This window comes from Pseudophryne corroboree, chromosome 9, assembly GCF_028390025.1.
Source record: "Pseudophryne corroboree isolate aPseCor3 chromosome 9, aPseCor3.hap2, whole genome shotgun sequence".
Lineage (NCBI taxonomy): Eukaryota > Metazoa > Chordata > Amphibia > Anura > Myobatrachidae > Pseudophryne > Pseudophryne corroboree.
This window is the reverse complement of record NC_086452.1, coordinates 157,062,237-157,088,054: the sequence shown is the minus strand read 5'-3', so window position 1 is coordinate 157,088,054 and position 25,818 is coordinate 157,062,237. Positions and strand designations below refer to the sequence as shown.

The 25,818-nt window shown below is 47.4% G+C and overlaps 1 long non-coding RNA gene across 1 annotated transcript in view; it reads right to left on the bottom strand.

Annotated features, from left to right (window-relative positions):
• LOC134956842 (uncharacterized) overlaps positions 1 to 25,818 on the bottom strand; it is a 74,670-nt gene that overhangs the window by 40,752 nt on the left and 8,100 nt on the right. Inside the window, exon 2 of the long non-coding RNA XR_010186225.1 lies at positions 11,160 to 11,252. This is a non-coding gene — a long non-coding RNA (uncharacterized LOC134956842). The remainder of the gene's footprint in view (positions 1 to 11,159; positions 11,253 to 25,818) is intronic.

Sequence of the window (25,818 nt, the reverse complement as noted above, 5' to 3'; positions counted from 1 at the left end):
GAGGTAGAGGCCACGGGTCCTCTGTGAGCATCTCTTGAAGTTCCGGGTACCAAGTCCTTCTTGGCCAATCCGGAGCCACGAGTATAGTCCTTACTCCTCTCCTTCTGATGATTCTCAGTACCTTGGGTATGAGAGGCAGAGGAGGGAACACATACACTGACTGGTACACCCACGGTGTTACCAGAGCGTCCACAGCTATTGCCTGAGGGTCCCTTGACCTGGCGCAATACCTGTCTAGTTTTTTGTTGAGGCGGGACGCCATCATGTCCACCTTTGGTTTTTCCCAACGGGTCCCAATCATGTGGAAGACTTCTGGGTGAAGTCCCCACTCCCCCGGGTGGAGGTCGTGTCTGCTGAGGAAGTCTGCTTCCCAGTTGTCCACTCCCGGAATGAACACTGCTGACAGTGCTATCACATGATTTTCCGCCCAGCGAAGAATCCTTGCAACTTCTGTCATTGCCCTCCTGCTTCTTGTGCCGCCCTGTCTGTTTACGTGGGCGACTGCCGTGATGTTGTCTGACTGGATCAGCACCGGCTGACCTTGAAGCAGAGGTCTTGCTAGGCTTAGAGCATTGTAGATGGCCCTTAGCTCCAGGATATTTATGTGAAGTAATGTCTCCAGGCTTGACCACAATCCCTGGAAATTTCTTCCCTGTGTGACTGCTCCCCAGCCTCTCAGGCTGGCATCCGTGGTCACCAGGACCCAGTCCTGAATGCCGAATCTGCGGCCCTCTAGAAGATGAGCACTCTGCAACCACCACAGGAGAGACACCCTTGTCCTTGGTGACAAGATTATCCGCTGATGCATCTGAAGATGCGACCCGGACCATTTGTCTAGCAGATCCCACTGGAAGGTTCTTGCGTGGAATCTGCCGAATGGGATTGCTTCGTAAGAAGCCACCATCTTTCCCAGGACCCTTGTGCATTGATGCACTGAGACTTGGCCTGGTTTTAGGAGATTTCTGACTAGTTCGGATAACTCCCTGGCTTTCTCCTCCGGGAGAAACACCTTTTTCTGAACTGTGTCCAGGATCATCCCTAGGAATAGAAGTCGTGTCGTCGGGATCAGCTGTGATTTTGGAATATTGAGAATCCAACCGTGCTGGCGCAACACTATCTGAGATAGTGCTACTCCGACTTCCAACTGTTCCCTGGATCTTGCCCTTATCAGGAGATCGTCCAAGTAAGGGATAACTAAAACTCCCTTCCTTCGAAGGAGTATCATCATTTCGGCCATTACCTTGGTAAAGACCCGGGGTGCCGTGGACAATCCAAACGGCAGCGTCTGAAACTGATAGTGACAGTTCTGTACCACAAACCTGAGGTACCCTTGGTGAGAAGGGTAAATTGGGACATGTAGGTAAGCATCTTTGATGTCCAGAGACACCATATAGTCCCCTTCTTCCAGGTTTGCAATCACTGCTCTGAGTGACTCCATCTTGAATTTGAACCTTTGTATGTAAGTGTTCAAGGATTTTAGGTTTAAAATTGGTCTCACCGAGCCGTCCGGCTTCGGTACCACAAATAGTGTGGAATAGTACCCCTTTCCCTGTTGTAGGAGGGGTACCTTGATTATCACCTGCTGGGAATACAGCTTGTGAATGGCTTCCAATACTGCCTCCCTGTCTGAGGGAGACGTCGGTAAAGCAGACTTTAGAAAACGGCGAGGGGGAGACATCTCGAATTCCAATTTGTACCCCTGAGATACCACCTGAAGGATCCAGGGGTCCACTTGCGAGTGGGCCCACTGCGCACTGAACTTCTTGAGACGGGCCCCCACCGTGCCTGAGTCCGCTTGTAAAGCCCCAGCGTCATGCTGAGGACTTTGCGGAGGCGGGAGAGGGCTTTTGTTCCTGGGAACTGGCTGTTTGTTGCAGCCTTTTTCCTCTCCCTCTGCCACGGGGCAGAAATGAGGCGCCTTTTGCCCGCTTGCCCTTATGGGGCCGAAAGGACTGCGCCTGATAATACGGCGTCTTCTTAGGTTGAGAAGCTACCTGGGGTAAAAATGTGGATTTTCCAGCAGTTGCCGTGGCTACCAGGTCTGATAGACCTACCCCAAATAACTCCTCCCCCTTATAAGGCAATACTTCCATGTGCCTTTTAGAATCCGCATCACCTGACCACTGCCGCGTCCATAAACCTCTTCTTGCAGAAATGGACAGCGCGCTAACTCTTGATGCCAGTCGGCAAATATCCCTCTGTGCATCACGCATATATAGAAATGCATCCTTCAAATGCTCTATAGTCAGTAATATACTGTCCCTATCTAGGGTATCAATATTTTCAGTCAGGGAATCCGACCATGCCAGGCCCGCACTGCACATCCAGGCTGAGGCGATTGCTGGTCGCAGTATAACACCCGTGTGAGAGTATATACATTTTAGGATATTCTCCAGCTTTCTATCGGCAGGTTCCTTTAGGGCGGCCGTATCAGGAGAGGGTAGTGCTACCTGTTTAGACAAGCGTGTGAGCGCTTTATCCACCCTAGGGGGTGTTTCCCAACGTGCCCTATCCTCTGGCGGGAAAGGGTACGATGCCAATAACCTTTTAGGAATTATCAGTTTTTTATCGGGGGAAACCCACACCTCATCACACACTTCATTTAATTCCTCGGATACAGGAAAAACTACAGGCAGTTTTTTCTCACCAAACATAATACCCTTTTTAGTGGTACTTGTATCATCAGAGATATGCAATACATTTTTCATTGCTTCAATCATGTAACGTGTGGCCCTAGTGGAAGTCACGTTTGTCTCCTCATCATCGACACTGGAGTCAGTATCCGTGTCTGTGTCTGCCATTTGAGGTAACGGGCGTTTTAAAGCCCCTGATGGCGTTTGAGACCCCTGGACAGGCACAAGCTGAGTAGCCGGCTGTCTCATGTCGTCAACTGTCTGTCGTAAAGAGCTGACACTGTCACGCAATTCCTTCCATAAGCTCATCCACTCAGGTGTCGACTCCCTAGGGGGTGACAACTGTATAATAGGCAATTGCTCCGCCTCCATCTCATTTTCCTCCTCAAACATGTCGACACAATCGTACCGACACACCGCACACACACAGGGAATGCTCTGATAGAGGACAGGACCCCACTAGCCCTTTGGGGAGACAGAGGGAGAGTATGCCAGCACACACCAGAGCGCTATATATAGACAGGAATACCACTATAAAATGTGCTTTTCCCTTTATAGCTGCTGTTAGTATCAAAACTGCACCAAATTAGTGCCCCCCTCTCTTTTTTACCCTTTTCTGTAGTGCAGGACTGCAGGGGAGAGTCAGGGAGACGTCCTTCCAGCGGAGCTGTGATGGAAAATGTGGTGTATTTATGCCAGCCAAGGTGTTTTACATTGCTGCTCAGGGCGCCCCCCCCTAGCGCCCTGCACCCTCAGTGACCGGAGTGTGAAGTGTGCCTGAGTAACAATGGCGCACAGCTGCAGTGCTGTGCGCTACCTTGTTGAAGACTGATGTCTTCTGCCGCCGATTTTTCCGGACCTCTTCTCGCTTCTGGCTCTGTAAGGGGGCCGGCGGCGCGGCTCTGGGACCGAGCTCCGAGGCTGGTCCTGTGTTCGGTCCCTCTGGAGCTAATGGTGTCCAGTAGCCTAAGAAGCCCAATCCACTCTGCACGCAGGTGAGTTCGCTTCTTCTCCCCTTAGTCCCTCGATGCAGTGAGCCTGTTGCCAGCAGGTCTCACTGAAAATAAAAAACCTAAAACTAAACTTTCACTAAGAAGCTCAGGAGAGCCCCTAGTGTGCACCCTTCTCGGCCGGGCACAAAAATCTAACTGAGGCTTGGAGGAGGGTCATAGGGGGAGGAGCCAGTGCACACCAGGTAGTCCTAAAGCTTTTACTTTTGTGCCCAGTCTCCTGCGGAGCCGCTATTCCCCATGGTCCTTACGGAGTTCCCAGCATCCACTAGGACGTCAGAGAAAATCTATTAACCTTAACTGTTTTAATTGATACCAAGTTCCTGCAGCTCCTACTGGTGGTACTGTTCCACCCACTAATTACCAAAAATAAAAAAGAAATTTATAAAGGAGCGCTTGAAACAAAGATATACAATCAAATAAATTTATAATCAATTTATTTAAATCTACTCCACATAGAGCACAAAGATAAAATTCATAAACTTCATAAAATATGCAATTGTTTCAATCCCATGCCTTTAAAATAACCGTCCATTAGTAACCATCCATAGGTCTGCTTGTGACCAATTTTAAACATCTGTGCAGTATTCAGACACACTGGTCTCTTTAATATAGATTTTCACAGTCTCTGTGGTACCACAATACTTTTATATCCAGAGCGGGGGAGAGGGGGAGAGCGCTGTGTGAGATGATGAACACAGCGGTATGCTACGACCCCTTTTAAAGCTCCTTCCCGGCCGTAGTTTAAATTGCTGGATACTCACGGCCGCCGCAGTTTCTGGTTTCACGGGGAGCGGGCCTCCTTAGCCAGGTCCCGCTTTTGCTGTATCCCCAGTCAAACGGCTCACCAGTCTGCCACAGGTCACAGGATGAGATGAAATGGCTAAAGGCAACAGGATCAATCAAGGAAATGCCCTCCTTACGCGTTTCTCCGCAAATAGGGCAAGCGGTTTCGTCAGAGGAATAATGTGGCTGCAGTGTTGGATCATTTTATAGCAGGATTAGCCAATCATTCTGCTAATTAACTTAGTTGCACTCAGATGTTTTTACTCGGCATGTGTAGCTTATTAATATATCCACCCAACACATACAATTCTCACTACCAGAAACAAACATTTATTCATTGCATATTTAACAGTAATAATCAGTTATTATTCTTTATTTTACCTAGTTTTTAATAGTTTTTTAATAGTTTTTTGGTGGTATGTATCTAAAAACAGTTTCTAAAAGAAACATATATCTAAAAAATAATAATAACATTCTTAGTACTGACCAGGAGGCTAGAATTACTCAGAATACAGATACTCTCTACTATAAATCAACGGATCCTTCCACATGTCTAGTGCAGCCCCAATAGCTCAGAGGGTTCTTCCACTGCACACAACACCAGGGGTAATGGGTTAAAGTCCCACACGGGAACCATCCCTTAACGTATTATTTATTTATTTATTAAATGTTCAATAATTCAATACTATACATTAACAAATCCTTTCATAGATCTAGCCTCAATAGCTCGGGGGGTCCTTCCCTGCCAACAGCATCAGGGACAATAGGTTCGAAACCACATAGGAAACACCTTTTAACATATTTTAACATATTGTTTATTATTTAATCCGATAGTTCAATACCATATACAATACTATATAATAACTCATCCCTCCATAGATCCAGTGCGGCCTAAATGGCGCTACGAATTTTTCCTTGCACGCAGCACCAAGGGTAAGGGGTTCAAGTTCAAACAAGATTATCATGATATAGCCTATAATCTCTTATTTCATTTTTTATATACTATATTATAAACAGAAAAAAGGGGGAGGGGAGGGGGGGGGCGGAAGGTGGACGGAAAAAGGGAGGTGGGGGGGGAGGGGGAGGGGGGAAAGGGGTGTTTGGGATTATCAAAGGTCTAATCTTCCGATTTAGAGAATACAGTTGGAGTCATCACAATAAACTATGAAACTAACAACCTCCTATGTTATTCAGTTCAATATTCTCATTAAGACCACCAGGAGTAAGGGTACCCAATGAAAATATCCAGAAAGCCTCTCTTGTACATAGGTGATTGAATCTGTCCCCACCTCTTGGGGTAGGTGCTATTGTCTCAATTCCCTGAATGGTGAGTACTTCAACTTTACCAGCATGATGATAAACTACATGTCTTGACAGGCTATGCTTAAGGTTCTTCTTTAATACGTTCCTTCTATGCTCAAGGAACCTCGTATTCAAACTCCTGGTGGTCCTACCTACATATTGTTTCCCACATCTACAGCTTATTAAATATATAACATATGTCTGTTGACAGTTAATAACAGTTTCTATATCAAATGTAAGACCTAAATTCATAGACTTAAAACTCATACTTCTATTTATTATGAAATTACATGTCAGACAGTTCTTTCTGCCACATTTATAACAACCTCTCAAAGTAGTTAACCAGTTTTTAGCTGTCGATATTGATAAATCATTCTTCTGTCCCTGGAAAAAACTAGGAGAGATATAGTTCTTAATATTTCTTGCCTTACGAAAAACTACTTTCACTGCCTCTCCCAAGGATGGTTTTAATATTGTGTCTAATTTGAGAATTTCAAAATTTTTATTCAATATCTGTTTAATTTCATTAGAACATGTGTTATATTTAGTTATAAAGGGGAGTATTATATTTTCATCATTAGAATTATTATTTTCTACCCTATCCCTCTTTTTCCTAGAAAGAAGAGAACTTCTATCTTTTTCCACTGCCTTTCCAAGTGATTTCCCCAATAATGTCAAGGGGTACCCTTGATCTATAAAGGCCTCAGTGAGTGTATCTGCATGTTTGTAAAACTCACTAAGCTCTGTACAGTTCCTCTTCATCCTCAAATATTGTCCAGCCGGTATATTATCCTTCCATTTTTGGTGGTGACAGCTATTATAATTCAAATAGCTGTTACAATCAACCTCCTTCCTAAAGGTACCAGTTATTATACTACCTTCCCTGGCAGAGAGAGCAATATCCAGATAGTTTATGTGCGTGGGGTGACAAGAATGTGTAAACTTAAGCCCAAAAGTGTTAGAATTTAAATAAGAAATAAAAGAAGAAATAGAAGAAACACCATCCCAAATCATAAAGAGATCATCTATGTACCGACCATACAACACCAAGTTTGCCCTATATGGACCCCCCCAGATATATTTTTCTTCGAAGAGGCCCATATATAAGTTTGCAAAACTAGGGGCAAACGAGGTGCCCATGGCGGTACCGTGTATTTGTAGAAAAAACTGTGAATTAATAAAAAAATAGTTATGTGCTAAAATATACTCTATTGACCTTAATACAAACTCACGTCGCTCGGGCATCAGTCCCACATCAGTAGTTAAATACTGCCGACATGCCTCTATACCCTACAAAGGCTGAAAGGTTAGAAGTGAGGGACCCAACACCAGAAATAATAGGACGCCCAGGAGGTGCTACCAAGGATTTATGTATTTTGGGAAGGTGATAATATGTGGGAATAATGGGATACGGATTGAACAGAAACAAAAACTCATCTTTGGTAATCGCTCTCTCCGCCAGGGCTTCATCCAAAATAGTCCTCAACTCATGGAGAAACTTCTCAGTTGGATTCATACACAATTTCTGATAATATTCTTTATTAAAGAGTTGTCTTTCTGCTTCTTCTAAATATGATATTTTATCCTGTATTACTACCCCCCCTCCCTTGTCCGCATTTTTAATTATAATATTATTATCCTTCTTTAGAGAAATCAATGCTCGTCGTTCATTTCTACTTAAATTATCTCTCTTTAATGATCTTTTGTTCATCTTATCACATAAACTACGTAGATCATTCAATGTTGACGTATAAAACGTCTCAATATAAGCACTCCTATGCTGCATTGGGTAAAACTCAGACCTCTTTTTAAATGTCTTATTCTCTTCTCTCTTATCTACTATATCAAATATTTTCACTGGCTGATTTTCTACTGAAGGTTCTCCTTCATTGTTTTCTACCAATAAAGAATTCAATATAGATAACCCTCTATTGTCTTCCTCGTTCAACACTATTGGTATACCTTCAATTTCTTTATTCTTTAGATCTTTATTGGTAAAATATCTTTTGCGACAAAGATCTCTAGTAAATTTATTAAGTGCTACAAACAGTTCAAAGATATCTGGTTGTGCCGATGGCGCAAATTTCAAACCCTTAGCAATAACTGCTTTCTCATGCTCACTCAAGATCTTAGTTGATAAATTATAAATACCCCTATTTCTTATCCTAGTCTTACGTTTTTGGCATTGTACCTTCTGTCCTCCCCTACATCCTCTAGTTCTTCCCTTGATCTTTTTGGGGTGGTAGTGGTCCTTTGGAATTGTTCGAATCTGTTTTGAGTCTCCCATCTCTGTCTCTCCCTTTGACCTAAAAAAACTTGCGATACTTTTTCTTTGCTCTTATACATGGTTTCCTTGTCATTTCGAAAATCTTCTTTAGGTCTGGCTCCTCTATCCTCATAGCTATTCCTCTCTCTATTAGGGGGACAATCAATCACTCCACTAGAGTCAATCTGGTGATGGGCCAAATTCCCCTTCTTTTCATATTTATCATTTACTCTTTCTCCCTGGTTTCTCACCTTCTCATTACGGGAACCTCTATTAAGATTCTCATCCTGACCATAACGGTCTGTTCTCCTATCATTATGCATGTCCTTACTAGCAGGTGTCCTATCTCTTATCTATCTGATATATTCCTTTAGAGGAGAGCCTTTTGAGTGGGCGACCAGCCTAATGAAAGCTGAAGATCCCATTCTTCAGGATCCCCCAGCATTCAGTGATGCAGTTATTAAAAGATATGGTTCCAAAGAAATTGGTTCAGGTTCCTCTAGGTCACCCGTCTTATCTGCTGAGAGTTCACCATATACTGTAAACTCGGCACAAGAGTCTCAGCCCGTTGTTTTGACTGCAGGATGTGCTTTTCTGTCTTCTTCTAATAGTAGTACTTTGCCTGAAAGTTCAGCTCCCAAGGTTAAGAAACCAATCTCTGATTTGAACCCAGCCTTGCTGGGAGGTACCATCAGTTCAGACAATGTTTGGGGAATTACCTTGGTCAGACCTCAAGAACTTTATAAAAATAATAATAAGAAGAAAATTAAATAATTATTGACTCTTGCCTTGATATAAAAAAAAAAGATTTTTTTCCCCTTGTCTTGTGTCCAGTGGCCACCGTCAAGGGAGGGGGGGGGGGGGGGGGGCACCGTTACAAGCTGTTGCCACAGCTTGATTCTGTTAGACCAGTGTGTCAGGGTTTTTTTTGTATCCCTTGTTTTGGAGAGTCTGAATTTTGGGGTCCTTTGACCCCTCCTCAAGGGGGGGGGGGGTACTGTTATGAGCCATGGCGGTGGCTCATTCCTGTTTTGCATTTTGGTTATGTATTTTATGATATACTTCTGTTTATGTTCCCCGTGGGTGTCATGGGGTGTTCGGAGCTCACCCTTAAGGAGAGGGTACTGTTATGAACCACAGGTAGTGGTTCATTCCTATTCTATGTTTATAGTTGTCTTGCAGGCCAGGATTTCCCGTTGCTCTGGTTTGAGAAGACTCTTGTTTGCTGCCGGTGGTGAGTCTGTGTGATTGCAGCTTGTTCCCATGTGTTCAGCCTCACCTGTCTGTTGATTGCACCTCTCGGTTGTGCAGCAGGGCAGCTGCACGACATAATTAATTAAGACTCTCTGTTATATTCTGGCTCAGTGCAATTCACAGACGCTGGTGATATTTCCAGAGTTCCAGAGTTCTTGAGTTCTGAGCTAGTCCCTGCCAGTTCCTGAGCTCCTGTCTAGCAGTGTCTGTCTAGCTGCTTCGAGTGTCGGTTCCAGTGTCGGTTCCAGTGTCTGATCCCGTGTCCTGCCGTGAAGCGTTCCTGTCCAGAAGGCCTGTGGCTTTGTCTGTGCCTGGTCGAGTATCTGGCTTCTTGGTGTCCACCAGTCTGTTGTTTGGGATTCTGCCTGTCCTCCGGTTCTGAGAGTCTGTGTCGGCTACATTGGAGGTTCCTGTCTGTTTGCCAGTATTTGTACCGGTTCCGTGAGTAGCGGCTTTGCCGCGTCCGTCGGCCTAGGCCGCAGTATTCTTTGGTTATATTTGTTACCGGTATTTTGCAGAGGGTTCTGCTTATGCTGTCACCGCCGGTACACAACAGTATTGTGTCGGCGTGTGGACAGCATTTCCTTTGTTGTTCTTTTACTTTGGCGGCGTGCCGCACATATATTTAGTTTTAGGGTTGTTAGTAGCCCCTAGCCTTCTGTTTGCTTTAGTTAGAGGTCCCCTTGTTATTATCCTGTCTCGGTTCACGCCTTGTCTCACTCTAAGACCTGGGGGCATCGGAGTTGGGCAGACCTAATCCGCCCTTCAAACGTGGCTGCCGTGGGCCCAAGAAACCATAGTCACTCAGGCGTGAACTGACCACACGGGTGAAACAATGGAGGTTGGGTGCTAGGGGCTATTTCCACACCACACCTTATTTCAGCGTAACGTTCTGGTGCTCTGGACTCACTACGCAACATCTCCCTTGTTCTGAGCACCAGGAACCTAACACTAAAGCCATCAGGACCAGGGCTTTTTCCATTAGGGAGGGACTTAATGGTGGCCTGAACCTCATCATCGGTGACAGGAGCATCTAATAAGTCTCTTTCCTCTGATGTGAGCTCCGGCAGTTGTGCTTCATTCAAAAAGGACTGGCCATCTAGCGCACTATCAGCATCCGCAGTATAAAGAGATTTATAGAAGCGCATAAAAGCAGAACAGATATCAGTGGGATTGGAAAGGATAGTTCCAGAACTGTGCAACGCAGCGACCCATGTTTTATTCCGCGGTCCTCTGACTAAATTAGCCAGAAGCTTTCCCGACTTATTTCCCCACCTATGGAATTTATTCCTGCCATAGTCATAGCTCATTTGGGCTTGTTCGGTAAGGAAGGCGGAATAGATTTGTTTTGCCATGAGGTACGTTTCCCTGTGGATAGGACTATCGCATTGTACATAGGTACGATAAGCAAGCGTGAGCGCCGTACTCAGCTCTTGCAATTTAGCGTTAAATTTCTTGCGTTTAGAGTTGACATAAGAAATAATATGTCCTCTAAGGACAGCCTTAGAGGCCCCCCCAAAAAGTGGGGTATTAGATTCTTGTTCCAAATTGTCAGCGACAGTCAAGCCAGGTATGTTTAAGATGCAGCAAGAAGTCCTCGGAGTGCATGAGATATGCCGGGAACCTCCAGCATTTGGAGATACATTGAGGTAAGGCCAAGTGTAGGGACAAAGTTACGGGGGCATGGTCTGAAATTATAATGTCTTTGACCGAGGTGTGAGATACTTTAAAGAGCAGATGTTTAGATAAGAATAGATAATCAATGCGAGAGTGGGTGGAATGCGGATGTGAGTAAAAAGAATAGTCTCGATGGAGGGGATGATGTATACGCCAAGGATCTAGTAGAGCAAGTTGAGAACAAAAGGAGAGAAGAAGAGTGGAAGACGGACCGGGTCTGTTGGTACTCACCCCTGATCTGTCTATGGACGGATCGACAACAGTGTTGAAGTCACCTCCTAAAGTCAAGTTCTGACCTCCCCAAGAGAGAACTCTGAACAATATCTGCAAAAAAAAGGTTATTAGATCCGGTAGGTGCATAAAGGTTCAAAAAGGTATAAATTGTGTTATCAATAGAGACATCCAGCAAGATAAATCTACCTTCAGGATCAATACATTTTTTAAGAATGGAATATTGGAGACATCTATGATAGAGGATAGCGACACCCCTAGTTTTGTTAGTATAAGGATCAGAGATACACTCTCTAATCCAAGGGGCTTTCAGGGAGACATAGGAGTCGTGTAGCCAGTGTGTTTCCTGCAAAAATACAATGTGAGGGGTCATACGGGAGAGGTGTGCCCGCCAATTTTTCATCTAGGAGAGGCCCCAGTACCGCTGCAATATCTGTGGGTTTCTTTTTAGACTGTTTAGTAGCAGCAGTGTTGGTACGTTTCCGTTGGGAGCGAGAACGAGTTGTGGAGCAGTCAGAGTCTGATGAATTTCTGTGGAAAGCATCTTCACGAACGCCCGATGTAGGGCCAGAGGAGGACATAGGTGTGGACACCAGGAATTTTTCCATGTGGGGTTACAAAAGATAGAAATACACCATAAGCAGTAGTAGTCAGCGCAGAGAGTAGATTAATGAGGGTCACAGCAGTGAAAAGGACAATCTAAAGAGTTACATCTTCATGAGGTAGGGAGGCATGGTAAAAGTCCTGTGTAGTTAAGACAGGAAGGAACAATATGTTGAAAGTGTCCACGTTACATTGCAGCATGACAAAGCGTGACCGCAGGAAATGATGACAATAAGCCTATTGTTGATATATGTTGTAAAAGGCAGAGGCAAAGGCAGCATCCATAGACGTAGAAGGCCTCAGGCCGTCAGAAGTAGTAGCAGGACTCCTAAGCAGTAAGGGGGAGAAAGTACCTTGATCCTATCCCAGGATGTTACGTGTCGTCCCCTTGTAACGGCTGTTCTGCAGTGCAGCAGGTTACCTCAAAAGAGCTGACATATATCCCGCAGGGCTAGGAGCACAGGACAATTGAGGCTGAAGCTTTATTCTGCAGTATGTGGAGAGGCTGGTGACAGGGAGCGTAACGCCGTTAGCATCGGCATGGGAGGCGGTCCTGTCAAGGGGTCCCCCCAGCAGGGGAATGTGATAGAAGGGGCACACAGGGGTTCAGGGCCCACACAACCTGTAGTCAGGGTCCTCCGCGGCAGCCAGCATTCAAGGACAGCCCGAGCCTGGGGATCCAAGATGGCTGCCGCAGCATCCAGGAGGCAGCCCCTCTCGTCACTCACCCGCAGCTCCGGCCCTCCTCCCGAGCAGTAGTCCCGGCCGCTGGAGATCTCAGGTGGCCAGAGAGGTGAGCAGGCGGTGGGGGAGTAGTAGGAGTTAATCCCCAATGTTCGAGCGCGTCACCGCTTGGCTTTAAGGCACGCCAAGGCCGCAACCTGCAGGGACCGAACCAGCGGTCCCCCGGCTCCGCAACCGTCAGCGGCCGGTCCCGAAGGGTGTTAGGGAGGGTGAGGAGGCACAATGAGCGGGCTGTAGAATGGCAGGTGCCCAGCAAGGGGAGAATTATGAGGGTGAAGCAGGAGCTCTATGAAAAAGCGGCCTCTCCCCAGTGCCGTCAGGCCACGCCCCCCGTCTTTCCCCATGTTAAGAGTGGCTTATATTTAATCTGAGAGGCCCCAGAGACAACACTGTACCAGGCCCCAAGATTTCTGTTGCCAGCCCTGGCTACACTTGCTGTTACACAAGCTGCCAACAGCTTGTAAACACATTCGGGAAGCTGCAAGCCATCTCAGGATAGCGAACAGTTTCCCTTTCAAACGCCGAAAAAAATGCTTTTTCAGAGTTCGATGAATGTCACAATTTCTACATTCCCTGGGGAATGTAGAAATTCTGACATTTAAAGTATGATGAATATACCCCTTAATGATAAATGGACCCCTCAGTGTAATTTGAACATTTCTAGTTCAGAGAGGGAAAGCGCTTAACATACCACCAGTCGGGGTCCCGGCGATCACAATACAGACACTGGAATACCGACAAGCGGTGAAATGCCGACACCGGAATCCCAGCGACATGCTATTCTACCTCTGTGTACACTGCACAGCAGGGTCTGTTAAGTCACAGTACAGCGCCCAGCAGTGTGGTTATTCACATTACACCACCCAGGAGCGTCCGTTAGTCACTTTACAGTGTACAGCAGCATCCATTAAGTCACATTACACTACCCAGCGGGTGTGTTTCTTGGCGCGGGTGGAGGAGGGAGCAGATGGGGGTTGGAGTGTGCGCGAGAAGGGGTCAGGGGTGTAGCAGAGAGTGGGAGGACAGAGGGAACAGGAGAGAAGAGGAAAGCAGAGGAACCAAAGGAGAAGAGATATCACTCACCATCACCTTGTGTGTGCGCTGTGGGGCTGCAGGGAACTAGTGACTGGAGGAGCTCTGTCACGTGAGATGACAGCCTATCCTCACAATGTCAGAGCTCCCCAAACTGCGGCCTCTGATAGGTGCTGGCGGCTGCCAGATATAATGGTGAGTGATGATGACGCTCTACTTGGGGCGGAGCCACATGCGGCAATCAGCCCCACGCTGTATTCGGCCTCCCAGGAACCTTGCCGGTAGCGTTAAAGGCCAATCCATCCCTGGGGGTGACAAAGAGGAGTGGCAGTCAGCAAGGACCGAGGGGGGTAATTCTGAGTTGATCGCAGCAGGAACTTTGCTAGCAGTTGGGCAAAACCATGTGCACTGCAGGGAGGGGGCAGATATAACATGTGCAGAGAGAGTTAGATTTGGGTGTGGTGTTCAATCTGAAATCTAAATTGCCGTGTAAAAATAAAGCAGACAGTATTTACCCTGCACAGAAACAAAATAACCCACCCAAATCTAACTCTCTCTGCACGTTATATCTGCCACACCTGCAGTGCACATGGTTTTGCCCAACTGTTAACAAAGTTCCTGCTGCGATCAACTCAGAATTACCCCCAAGGAACGGTGGGTTAGGATGCAAACTGGAAGTCTTTGATAAAGGAGTGGATCTTGAGTGCCTGTCAAACTTTTGTAGAGAGATGGGGGTACATTTACTAAGATTCGTATTTTCCAAATTCATGTCCAAGTTCAATCACGAATGACATCGACAGTGTAAAATTGCAACTTTTTGAATTGATTACGATGGATTTACTAAGCTGTCGTATTCGGGTTTTTCTTTTCTTCCGATGTCGATGTCATTCGTGGTTTTTTACCTATTTTTACGGCAGTGATTAGCAAAACACTGCCGACTTTTTTTACAATCAATCTCGGCCGGATCTGTGTGATCCGTGCTGGGGTTTTTTTTTTTTTTTAATTAAACACTGTAAAATCATTAAAAAAAATGCGTGGGGTCCCCCCTCCTAAGCATAACCAGCCTCGGGCTCTTTGAGCCGATCCTGGTTGCAAAAATATGGGGAAAAAAATGACAGGGGTTCCCCCATATTTAAGCAACCAGCATCGGGCTCTGCGCCTGGTCCTGGTCCCAAAAATACGGGGGACAAAAAGAGTAGGGGTCCCCCGTATTTCTCTAACGTCCTAGTGGATGCTGGGGACTCCGTCAGGACCATGGGGAATAGCGGCTCCGCAGGAGACAGGGCACAAAAGCAAGCTTTTAGGATCACATGGTGTGTACTGGCTCCTCCCCCTATGACCCTCCTCCAAGCCTCAGTTAGGTTTTTGTGCCCGTCCGAGAAGGGTGCAATCTAGGTGGCTCTCTTAAAGAGTTGCTTAGAAAAAGTTTTTAGGTTCTTTATTTTCAGTGAGTCCTGCTGGCAACAGGCTCACTGCATCGAGGGACTTAGGGGAGAGAATTTCAACTCACCTGCGTGCAGGATGGATTGGATTCTTAGGCTACTGGACACCATTAGCTTCAGAGGGAGTCGGAACACAGGTCTCGCCCTGGGGTTCGTCCCGGAGCCGCGCCGCCGACCCCCTTGCAGATGCTGAAGATTGAAGAGGTCCGGAACCAGGCGGCAGAAGACTTTTCAGTCTTCCTCAGGTAGCGCACAGCACTGCAGCTGTGCGCCATTGTCTGTCAGCACACTTCCCACAGCGATCACAGAGGGTGCAGGGCGCGGGGGGGGCGCCCTGGCAGCAATGTAGAATACCTGTATGGCGAAAAATACATCACATATAGCCCTTGAGGCTATATGGATGTATTTAACCCCTGCCAGTCTTCACAATCTCCGGAGAAGAAGCCCGCCGAAAAGGGGGCGGGGCCTATTCTCCTCAGCACACAGCGCCATTTTCCCTCACAGAAAGGCTGAGGGGAAGGCTCCCAGGCTCTCCCCTGCACTGCACTACAGAAACAGGGTTAAAACAGAGAGGGGGGGCACTGATTTGGCGATATACATATATATATTAAATGCTATATGGGAGGAACACTTATATAAGGGTTGTCCCTGTATAATTATAGCATTTTGGTGTGTGCTGGCAAACTCTCCCTCTGTCTCCCCAAAGGGCTAGTGGGTCCTGTCCTCTATCAGAGCATTCCCTATGTGTGTGCTGTATGTCGGTACGTGTGTGTCGACATGTATGAGGAAAATGTTGGTGAGGAGGCGGAGCAAATTGCCTGTAATGGTGATGTCACTCTCTAGGGAGTCGACACCGGAATGGATGGCTTACTTATGGAATTACGTGATAATGTCAACACGCTGCAAGTGGGTTGACGACATGAGACGGCCGGCGAACAAATTAGTACCGGTCCAGGCGTCTCAGACACCGCAGGGGCTTGTAAAAATGCCCATTTACCTCAGTCGGTCGACATAGACCCAGACACGGACACTGATTTCAGTGTCGACGGTGAAGAAACAAACGTATTTTCCTTTAGGGCCACACGTTAAGGGCAATGAAGGAGGTGTTACATATTTCTGATACTCCAAGTACCACAAAGAAGGGTATTATGTGTGAGGTGAAAAAACTACCTGTAGTTTTTCCTGAATCAGATAAATTAAATGAAGTGTGTGATGATGCGTGGGTTTCCCCCGATAGAAAATTATTGGCGGTATACCCTTTCCCGCCAGAAGTTAAGGCGCATTGGGAAACACCCCTCAGGGTGGATAAGGCGCTCACATGCTTATCAGAAAAATATCCTAAAAAGTATACACACACATGCTGGTGTTATACTGTGACCAGCGATCGCCTCAGCCTGGATGTGCAGAGCTGAGGTGGCTTGGTCGGATTCCCTGACTAAAAATATTGATACCCTTGACAGGGACAGTATTTTATTGACTATAGAGCATTTAAAGGATGCATTTCTATATATACGAGATGCGCAGAGGGATATTTGCACTCTGGCATCAAGAGTAAATGCGATGTCCATATCTGCAAGAAGATGTTTATGGACACGACAGTGGTCAGGGGATGCAGATTCCAAACGGCACAAAGATGTATTGCCGTATAAAAGGGGAGGAGTTATTTGGGGTCGGTCCATGGGACCTGGTGGCCACGGCAACTGCTGGAAGATCCACTGTTTTTTACCCTAAGTCACATCTCTGCAGAAAAAGACACCGTCTTTTCAGCCTCAGTCTTTTCGTCCCTATAAGATATCTGCCCAGGGATAGAGGAAAGGGAAGAAGACTGCAGCAGGCAGTCCATTCCCAGTAACAGAAGCCCTCCACCGCTTCTACTAAGTTCTCAGCATGACGCTGGGACCGTACAGGACCCCTGGATCCTACAAGTAGTATCAAAGGGGCACAGATTGGAATGTCGAGGCGTTTCCCCCCTCGCAGGTTCCTGTAGTCTGCTGTACCAATGTCCCCCTCCGACAGGGAGGCAGTATTGAAAACAATTCACAAGCTGTATTCCCAGCAGGTGATAATAAAATTACCCCTCCTACAACAAGGAAAGGGGTATTGTTCCACACTATAGGGTGGTACTGAAGCCAGAAGGCTAGGTGAGACCGATTCTAAATCTGAAAAATTTGAACACTTAAAAGGGTTCAAATCCAGATGGAGTCACTCAGAGCAGTGATAGCGAACTGGGAACAAGGGGACTATATGGTGTCCCGGGACATCAGGGATGCTTACCTCCATGTCCCAAAAATTTGTTTTCTCACCAAGGGTACCTCAGGTTCGTGGTACAGAACTGTCACTATCAGTTTCAGACGATGCCGTTGGAGTGTCCAAGGCACCCCGGGTCTTTACCAAGGTAATGACCGAAATGAGGATTCGTCTTCAAAGAAAATGGACGACCTCCTGATAAGAACAAGGTCCAGAGAACAGTTGGAGGTCGGAGTAGCACTATCTCAAGTAGTTCTACGACAGCACGGGTGGATTCTAAATATTCCAAAACCGCAGTTGTTCCGACGACACGTCTGCTGGTCCTAGGGATGATTCTGGACACAGTCCAGGAAAAGGGTGTTTCTCCCAGAGGAGAAAGCCAGGGAGTTATCCGAGCTAATCGGGATCCTCCTAAAACCAGGAAAAGTGTCAGTGCATCATTGCACAAGAGTCCTGGTAAAAAATGGTGGCTTATTACGAAGCGCTTCCATTCGGCAGATTTCACGCAAGAACTCTTCAGTGGGATCTGCTGGACAAATGGTCCGGATCGCATCTTCAGATGCATCAGCGGATAACCCTATATCCAAGGACAAGGGTGTCTCTCCTGTGGTGATTACAGAGTGCTCATCTTCTAGAGGGCCGCAGATTCGGCATTCAGGATTGGATGCTGGTAACCACGGAGGCCAGCCTGAGAGGCTGGGGAGCAGTCACACAGGGAAAAAAATTTCCAGGGAGTGTGATCAAGTCTGGAGAATTCTCTCCACATAAATATACTGGAGCTAAGAGCAAATTTGTAATGCTATAAGCTTAGCAAGGCCTCTGCTTCAAGGTCAGCCGGTATTGATCCAGTGGGATAACATCACGGCAGTCGCCCACGTAAACAGATAGGGCGGCACAAGAAGCAGGAGGGCAGTGGTCAAAACTGCAAGGATTTTTCACTAGACGGAAAATCATGTGATAGCACTGTCAGCAGTGTTCATTCCGGGAGTGGACGACTGGGAAGCAGACTTCATCAGCAGGCACGACCTCCACCCGGGAGAGTGGGAACTTCATCGGGAAGTTTTCCGCATGATTGTGAACCGTTGGGAAAGACCAAAGGTGGAAATGATGGCGTCCCGCCCGAACAAAAAACGGGACAGGTATTGCGCCAGGTCACGAGACCTTCAGGCGATAGCTGTGGACGTCCTGGTAACACCGTGGGTGTAACAGTCGGTGTATGTGTTCCCTCTTCTGCTTCTCATAACCAAGGTATTGAGAATTATAAGACGTAGAGGAGTAAGAACTATACTCGTGGCTCCGGATTGGCCAAGAGGGACTTGGTACCCGGAACTTCAAGAGATGCTCACAGAGGACTAATGGCCTCGGGAGCTAAGATGGGATTTGCTTTCAGCAAGAACCATGTCTGTTCCAAGAGGAACCGTGGCATCTGCCTCTAAGAAAGGACCTGCTCCAGCAGGGACCTTGTCTGTTCCAAGACTTACCGCGACTGCGTTTGACGGCATGGCGGTTGAACACCGGATCCTAAGGGAAAAGGCATTCCGGAAGAGGTCATACCTACCCTGGTCAAAGCCAGGAAGGAGGTGACCGCACAACGTTATCACCACATGTGGTGAAAATATGTTGCGTGGGTGAGGCCAGGAAGGCCCCACGAAAAAAAAAAAAAAAAATTTCAACTAGGTCGATTTCTGCACTTCCTGAAAACAGGAGTGTCTATGAGCCTCAAAGTGGGGTCCATTAAGGTTCAAGTTTCGGCCCTGTAGATTTTCTTCCAGAAAAAATTGGCTTCAATTCCTGAAGTCCAGACGTTTGTCAAGGGAGTATTGCATATACAGCCCCTTGTGTGCCTCCAGTGGCACCGTGGGATCTCAACGTAGTGTTGGGATTCCTCAAATCATATTGGTTTGAACCGATCAAATCTGTGGATTTGAAATATCTCACATGGAAAGGGACCATGTTGTGGCCCTGGCCTCGGCCAGGCGATTGTCAGAATTGGGGGCTTTGTCTTAAAAAAAGCTCATATTTGTTTTTCCATTCGGACAGGGCAGAACTGCGGACTCGTCCCCAGTTTCTTCCTAAGGTGGTGTCAGCGTTTCGCCTGAAACAACATATTGTGGTGCCTGCGGCTACTAGGGACTTGGAGGACTCCAAGTTGCTAGACGTTGTCGGGGCCCTAAAAATATATATATATATATATATATTTCCAGGACGGCTGGAGTCAGAAAGTCTGACTTGCTGTTTATATTGTATGCACCCCAAAAGATGGGTGCTCCTGCTTCTAAGCAGACTATTGCTCGTTGGATTTGTAGTACAATTCAGCTTGCACAGTCTGTGGCAGGCCTGCCACAGCCAAAATCTGTCAATGCCCATTCCACAAGGAAGGTGGGCTCATCTTGGGCGGATGCCCGAGGGGGTCTCGGCTTTAAAATTTTGCCGAGCAGCTACGTGGTCAGGGGGGAACACGTTTGTAAAATTCTACAAATTTGATACCCTGGCTGAGGAGGACCTGGAGTTCTCTCATTCGGTGCTGCAGAGTCACCCGCACTCTCCCGCCCGTTTGGGAGCTTTGGTATAATCCCCATGGTCCTGACGGAGTCCCCAGCATCCACTAGGACGTTAGAGAAAATAAGATTTTACTTACCGATAAATCTATTTCTCGTAGTCCGTAGTGGATGCTGGGCGCCCATCCCAAGTGCGGATTGTCTGCATTACTTGTACATAGTTATTGTTACAAAAATCGGGTTATTATTGTTGTGAGCCATCTTTTTTAGAGGCTACTTCATTGTTATCATACTGTTAACTGGGTTCAGATCACAAGTTGTACGGTGTGATTGGTGTGGCTGGTTTGGGTCTTACCCGGGATTCAAGATCCTTCCTTATTGTGTACGCTCGTCCGGGCACAGTACCTAACTGAGGCTTGGAGGAGGGTCATAGGGGGAGGAGCCAGTACACACCATGTGATCCTAAAAGCTTGCTTTTGTGCCCTGTCTCCTGCGGAGCCGCTATTCCCCATGGTCCTGACGGAGTCCCCAGCATCCACTACGGACTACGAGAAATAGATTTATCGGTAAGTAAAATCTTATTTTTTAAAACCAGCACCGGGCTCCACTAGCTGGACAGATAATGCCACAGCCGGGGGTCACTTTTATATAGTGCCCTGCGGCCGTGGCATCAAAAATCCAACTAGTCACCCCTGGCCGGGGTACCCTGGGGGAGTGGGGACCCCTTCAATCAAGGGGTCCCCCCCCCCCAGCCACCCAAGGGCCAGGGGTGAAGCCCGAGGCTGTCCCCCCCCATCCAATGGGCTGCGGATGGGGAGGCTGATAGCCTTTGTTGTAAAAGAAAAGATATTGTTTTTAGTAGCAGTACTACAAGTCCCAGCAAGCCTCCCCCGCATGCTGGTACTTGGAGAACCACAAGTACCAGCATTCGGCGGAAAAACTGGCCCGCTGGTACCTGTAGTACTACTACTAAAAAAATACCCAAAAAAAGACAAGACACACACACCGTGAAAGTATAATTTTATTACATACATACACACATACATACATACTTACCTTAAGTTCCCACGCAGGTCGGTCCTCTTCTCCAGTAGAATCCAAGGGGTACCTGTTGAAGAAATTATACTCACGAGATCCAGGGGTCCAGGCTCCTCGGGAAATCTAGGGGTAATCCACGTACTTGACAAAAAAAACAAAACGGTGTCCCGACCACGAACTGAAAGGGGACCCATGTTTGCACATGGGTCACCTTTCCACGAATGCCAGAAACCCACTTTGACTTCTGTCTAAGTGGGTTTCTTCAGCCAATCAGGGAGCGCCACGTTGTAGCACTCTCCTGATCAGCTGTGTGCTCTTGTCCTCACTGACAGGCAGCACACGGCAGTGTTACAATGTAGCGCCTATGCGCTACATTGTAACCAATGATGGGAACTTTCAGCTCAGCGGTGACGTCACTTTAGGTCAACCGCAGGGCAGAAAGTTCCCATCATTGGTTACAATGTAGCGCATAGGCGCTACATTGTAACACTGCCGTGTGCTGCCTGTCAGTGAGGACAAGAGCACACAGCTGATCAGGAGAGTGCTACAACGTGGCGCTCCCTGATTGGCTGAAGAAACCCACTTAGACAGAAGTCAAAGTGGGTTTCTGGCATTCGTGGAAAGGTGACCCATGTGCAAACATGGGTCCCCTTTCAGTTCGTGGTCGGGACACCGTTTTGTTTTTTTTGTCAAGTACGTGGATTACCCCTGGATTTCCCGAGGAGCCTGGACCCCTGGATCTCGTGAGTATAATTTCTTCAACAGGTACCCCTTGGATTCTACTGGAGAAGAGGACCGACCTGCGTGGGAACTTAAGGTAAGTATGTATGTATGTGTGTATGTATGTAATAAAATTATACTTCCACGGTGTGTGTGTCTTGTCTTTTTTTGGGTATTTTTTTAGTAGTAGTACTACAGGTACCAGCGGGCCAGTTTTTCCGCCGCATGCTGGTACTTGTGGTTCTCCAAGTACCAGCATGCGGGGGAGGCTTGCTGGGACTTGTAGTACTGCTACTAAAAACAATATCTTTTCTTTTACAACAAAGGCTATCAGCCCCCCCATCCGCAGCCCATTGGATGGGGGGGGACAGCCTCGGGCTTCACCCCTGGCCCTTGGGTGGCTGGGGGGGGGGGACCCCTTGATTGAAGGGGTCCCCACTCCCCCAGGGTACCCCGGCCAGGGGTGACTAGTTGGATTTTTGATGCCACGGCCGCAGTGGCATTATCTGTCCAGCTAGTGGAGCCCGGTGCTGGTTTTAAAAATACGGGGGACCCCTACTCTTTTTGTCCCCCGTATTTTTGGGACCAGGACCAGGCGCAGAGCCCGATGCTGGTTGCTTAAATATGGGGGAACCCCTGTCATTTTTTTCCCCATATTTTTGCAACCAGGATCGGCTCAAAGAGCCCGAGGCTGGTTATGCTTAGGAGGGGGGACCCCACGCAATTTTTTTTTTACAAAATAAGCACTTTCCCACCCCTTCCCATTGATATACATGCACGGATCTCATGGATCCCTGCATGCCTATCTAATCACGGGGGGAAAAAAAAGGTCTGTTTTTTTTTAGCACTTTTTTACGAGTTGTAATTTTTCACGGCAGTGTTTGTTCTTTTTTTGCTTTGCACTTCTTAGTAAATGACCGAGATTCATACTTAAACAGCCGCGTTTTGACCGATGGTGTATTCATTCGTAATTTTTTACCTGAACTTGCAAAAAATTACGAATGCCCTCATCACTGCCGTGATTAGTGCTTAGTAAATTACCGAGATGACACTTTGATGAAAAAACGGCATCTCGGTCAAAATCGGGAGCTTAGTAAATTTCCCCCATGGAGTCTGATAGGGAGAGGAAGAGAGTTCCAGTAGTATAGAGCAGTACGGACAAAATCTTGGAGGCAGGATTGGGAGGAAGTAATCAGTTGGGAGGAGAGTGTCACGATCCGGGTATCTGGACGCCATTTCTTACCTATCAGATGCCTCCTAAGGCTGGCTCAGCGCTCCAGGACCGGATCCCATCTGTTATCCTGATGTGCACATTCCCGCATCCTCTCCTGTCTCTCTGGACGCAGTCACAGTAACGCCTTATACATCTGGCATGACGTCTCCCGCGGCCTCCGCCGCCGTCCCTGAGCTTCTGCATTCAGAGTGGCGATTACGTCAGCCGCGGCCTCCGCTGTGTCCGCGTGGTCGGATGTGCATCTGTCAGCCTGGCGTCTCCTGTCTCCGGTGGCCGGCGCCGCCATTACTGTTTTCCAGACCACATGGATTACAATCCAAACTTCCCTCCAAGTGTCTGCATGGGCGCAGCCATCTTGGATTCTGTCAGCTGATCTTTCCTACCAATCCGTTGTCAGTATTATTAATTTGCATAATTGCCTAGCCAATGCCTTCCTTGCTGCAGGTATAAATAGGTTGTGCCTGAGCAAGGAAGGCGTCAGTGCTTTGGTTGTCAAACCTAGTTCCAGTTTGTCTCTCTCCTGTGATTGTCTTCCAGGTTCCAGCTCCTGTCTCCAGACTTCTGCTATAGAGACCCGCACCAGCATTCCATCTGCGGTGTAGCCTGACTCTCCGATCCATTCTGGACTCACCTGTTTCCAGCTACAACATCACCTGCTTCCAGCTCAGCTTCCAGCAGTGTACAGCTTCTCTTAAAGGGCCGGTGTCCTTTCTGCAGTTTACCACTCTCCACCGGTATTATTATTTCTCCGCTCTCAAATTCTACATTTCATCTATATTGCATCGCTCTCAAGCTTTATTTATTATTTAACTGGTTCCAGCCAGTATCCACTCCGTGCCAACACCAGTCTGGTTCTAACCAGTACCCACAGCAGCATTTTATCTACAGCAGTCCAGCTTTCCCTGGAACACCAGCTGGTACGACCCTGGGCTTTCCTCATTGCTACAGTTGAGCCTGGTAAGGACTTTCCAACTTGCAGATAATAAGAACTGTCTCATACCACCAGAGCTCTGTGGCCCCTGCCACCCTGTAGTACCCAGGAACTGTATTATTATTTCTCTGCTGATTTTTATGTTTCTTTTTACTGCTACTGTGATGCATGGAGTTTGTCATAAATAAATATCATTGACTTTTACTCAAGTTGTCGTGGTCACGCCTTCGGGCGGTTTCTCTTCATGTTACTTACATGTCCAGGGGTCTGATACAACCTCCCAGGTTCCGGTACGTCTCAGCCCCTACAACTGAGGCTGCCTTCCGTCAGCTCAGGCCCTCCGTTGTGACAGTAAGCACTGACCAAATTAATCCAGCCGGAGACCAGGATCAAGCGGCCAGGCCGATGCAAGAACTGGCAGCCCGACTTGAACATCAGGAGGCTGCACAGGGCCACATCATCCGCTGTCTCCAGGATCTCTCTACTCGGCTGGATGGGATTCAGACAACTCTCCGTGGATCAGGCGCATCTGGGGCGTCAACCACAGTGACTCCAACTATAACCCCACCCGCCTTACCCGTTTCTGCTCCACGTCTTCATCTTCCAACGCCAGCAAAATTTGACGGATCTCCAAGATTCTGCAGGGGATTTCTCAACCAGTGTGAGATTCAGTTTGAGCTACAACCTGGCAATTTTCCCAGTGACCGTACAAAAATTGCCTACATCATCTCTCTTCTCAGTGGCTCAGCCCTCGACTTGGCATCACCGTTATGGGAGAGGTCCGACACCCTGCTATCTTCTTACACTGCATTCGTGTCAACATTCAGGCGCATCTTCGACGAGCCAGGCCGGGTAACTTCAGCTTCGTCTGAGATTCTCCGTTTACGCCAGGGATCACGTACTGTAGGACAATATCTTATACAGTTCCAGATTCTGGCATCTGAACTGGCATGGAACGACGAGGCCCTGTATGCTGCATTCTGGCATGGTTTATCCGAGCGTATTAAAGATGAGTTAGCTACCAGAGACTTACCCTCCAAGTTAGATGAGCTAATCTCACTTTGTACGAAAGTTGACTTACGTTTCAGAGAGAGAGCAACTGAGCGTGGAAGATCATCTGCTCCAAAATCTTCTGCTCCTCCTCCTCGCCAACTGTCACCAACTAAAGATGAACCCATGCAAATTGGCCGTTCCCGTTTAACTCCTGCTGAGCGCCGAAGACGTCTCTCTGAGTCTCTCTGTCTGTATTGTGCAGCTCCGTCTCACACTATTAATGCCTGTCCCAAACGTCCGGGAAACTCCAAATCCTAGCTCGCCAAGGAGAGGGCCGGCTAGGACTAATGATCTCCTCTCCATCTCCTCAAGATTGTAATCTCCCAGTCTCGCTTCAAGTTGCTCAACGTTATCAGAACGTCATTGCCCTCCTGGATTCCGGAGCAGCTGGGAACTTTATTACCGAAGCCTATGTTAAACGGTGGTCCCTACCCACCGAGAGACTTCCTTCCTCCTTTTCCTTAACTGCCGTGGATGGCAGTAAAATTTTTGATACAGTTATTGCTCTAAGGACTCTACCAGTTCGTCTGAGAGTGGGAGTTCTTCATTCCGAACTTATTTCACTTTTAGTGATTCCAAGAGCCACACATCCTGTGGTCCTGGGCCTTCCATGGCTCCGTCTTCACAATCCTACAATTGATTGGACGACTACGCAAATTCTGGCATGGGGTCCCTCCTGTGCTGAGACATGTTTGTTTAAAGTGTTGCCTGTCTGTTCTTCCTCCCCCAGGTCGTCTGATGTTCCACCTCCTCCATATCAAGATTTCACGGATGTGTTCAGTAAAGCTTCTGCTGATATCCTTCCTCCTCATAGAGAATGGGACTGCCCGATTGATCTCGTTCCAGGGAAGGTTCCACCTCGAGGCCGAACTTATCCGTTGTCTCTGCCTGAGACGCATTCTATGGAGGAATACATTAAAGAGAACCTAGCAAAGGGGTTCATTCGACCTTCTTCTTCTCCAGCCGGCGCAGGCTTCTTTTTTGTAAAAAAGAAAGATGGTGGTCTGCGGCCGTGCATCGACTACAGAGGTTTGAACGACATTACCATCAAGAACCGCTATCCTTTACCCCTGATTACTGAGCTCTTTGACAGAGTTAGCGGAGCTACCATCTTTAC